A 2,779-nucleotide genomic window follows, 5' to 3' on the forward strand; every position below is an offset into this window, starting at 1 on the left:
GGGCGGACGCCGCCAACCCCGCCAGCGGGGCAATGTGATCCGCTTGCGGCAGGAGCGGCGGGACGACGCCTGCGGAGTCCGCAGCGAACGGCGGCGCCGCGGTGTGGACCACGAGGTCACGCCCAAGCGAGGGCGCCGGCGGCGTGGAGAAGACGGAGCCGATGCTCCTTGTCCCGATCGGAGCCGGAACGGAGACGGCATCGAGTGGGAGGTTGAGCAGAGCCGCAAGAGAGGCCGGGAGGAAGCCCGCAGCAGTGGAACCGGTGGTGGCGGCGCTCGACATGGCGGCGGCGCGATCGGTGGCGCGGCGGCGGCGGTGAAGGCGGCGGCGGCTGCGGCGGCGGTGCGGGTATTAGGGTTTAGAAGCGGAAGCGATCGTAACCTAGCGTGATACCATGTAAGACAATAAGTTTTGGGGAACCAGCACAACCCTCTAAGGGTGGCTTATCTCATTATATATAATGGTTGTGTTACAATATGTACCATATACGTACATAGGTACAGAAGCTATACATAGTCTAACAAAAACCGGAGGCCCCAACCAAGCCACATTACCGGGTCTGCGGCACACACCAGTCCGACGCACTCTCATAGGCTACCGTCGCCGTCTTCCACCGACCCATCTTCAAAGTAGGTACTGACACGTCAACCTTGTCAGGCCTGTCGTCGACGTCACCACGACGCCAGACAGCGTCATCCTCCTATGCGGGTCTGTCCACACTCTTTGGACACCGAGACTCCGCTGCACCACGCCGCCGAGATTCACCGTCGTCGATGCAGAGGAGAATAGATAACACCCCTCCACCTCTGGACCCCTCCAATCAGCACCTGCTCTGTACTTCATAGTATGAGATAAGAAAATATCTCCTGTCCTGTCAATGTGTAACACTCGTTTAAAGCAGAAAAGTAAGTGAAGATTATGAAAGTATATCCGGAGACGGAACACGATCACCGATTGAGTATTCCGGACGTATCTTCCGGGACCATGTTACGAAGCAAGCAAAGTTTTCAGTGCAGCGGCGCCTATTCAAGCACAGTGGTAGCACTGGCGTATCGGCAGGCGGGGGTAGGGTATCTGTCCGTCCATGTACAGTAGAATACAGTGGCCCATACGTACAGATACAGTGGCGGGCGGCCCTCTCCAGCTTCACAAGGTATTCCATTCTTGTACGAAAGGGCGTCCATCCTGGGGTCTCCGGTGCAGTGCACATACTCAGCTCATGCCCTTCAATCTTCAATTCCCGAGCTGTATGCAGCCATCACTCTCCCGGACAGCCTGTTGCTCGCTCGCTGACGACAATGACAATGCCGCGGCAGTCCCGCGATTCCACGGGGATATTATTTAGCCCCGAGCCCCAAGCGACTAAGAGAGAAAATTAATTAGTGCTCCCTCTGTTTCAAAATAAGTATCTCAATTTTAGTACTATGATTTGGTACTAATTTTAGTACAAAGTTATGCTGAAGCACCGGACTTTATACTGACTTTATTGTAAAGTTGAGACACTTATTTCGGGACGGAGGGAGTAGGATCGGAGCCGATCAACCTAACCGCGGGGATCGGTATAGTATAGGGTTCCTCTGGAGATATGTAGGGAGGGGGACAGCAAAAGGCCTCAGCCTGATGCTGATGCCGCACTAGGAGTAAGCAGCACACTTCGGCGTAGCGTAACGTAACCTTAGAGCAAGCTCAAGCAAATTACAGCCACCATGTTTAGAGAAATGGATTTCAGTTGAACAAAAATTTCTTTCTGCTGTGTGCATCTTCCGATGCAGAGGTCGAGAGGGTTTCCGGCCGTGCTCCGGTAAGAGGAGAAACACGGTCGGTTCATGGTAAATGGTTTGTTTGTTTCTGACGGAAAACGGTAAAAGTTCCTCTGTTCCAAACAGGGCCCGAGTAGAAACTACTTCCTCCATTCCATAATATATAAGAGCATTTTTTACGCTATAGGACGGAGGGAGTAGAAACTAAACTTTATGAAGATTTGTTTTTAATTATTTTAACAAAAGCTGGACACTACTACTGCAAGGTGGCGCGGCGGAAGGGATGACATGGTCATGGACGGATACGAAATGAGATCCAGCGGAGAGCGGATAAAAGGGACGGGTAACCTACCAAAGCTGGGAGACAGCGACGCCCCTCGCCTCTTCTCCTACGTGCACCACCCACATGCAACAACCACCGGCTGTAACTAGCACCACCATTTCTGCCTACGCAGGTGAAAATGTGATGTGGAGTTCCATCTCATCTCAGAAAAGAAGGGATGCTAGCTGCTGGTGAATGGTGATGTTGATGGTGAAATGAGAGTTTCTGATGATGATGATGATGATTAAAAGGTTCCAACAGCTGCAAGTCGCATACTACCCTCCCTCCGTTCACTGTTTTAAGACGTTTCAGGTATTTCAATATAGACTAATACGGACCGAAATGGGAGAACAAACACGCTAAAACACGTCTATATACTTTCAATTCAGAAAAACAAAAAGTTTAAACATCTTATGATGTTGAAAGGAGAGAGCATCTATTACGAACTTATAGCTGTGATAAGTCACTGTTCACTGTGATTGGTGAGCATTCAGTAAGTACCGAAATGAGTGAACAACACGCTAAACCGTGATTGACAAGTAACTGTTCGCTGTGATTGATGAGCATTCAGCGAGCACCACTTAACTGTAATTTGGCTAAACCGTGATTGACAAGTAACTGTTCGCTGTGATTGATGAGCATTCAGCGAGCACCACTTAACTGTAATTTCGGCCCAATCATTGGGCTGTAAAACAA

This window comes from Triticum dicoccoides, chromosome 5A (assembly GCF_002162155.2).
Source record: "Triticum dicoccoides isolate Atlit2015 ecotype Zavitan chromosome 5A, WEW_v2.0, whole genome shotgun sequence".
NCBI classification, from domain to species: domain Eukaryota; kingdom Viridiplantae; phylum Streptophyta; class Magnoliopsida; order Poales; family Poaceae; genus Triticum; species Triticum dicoccoides.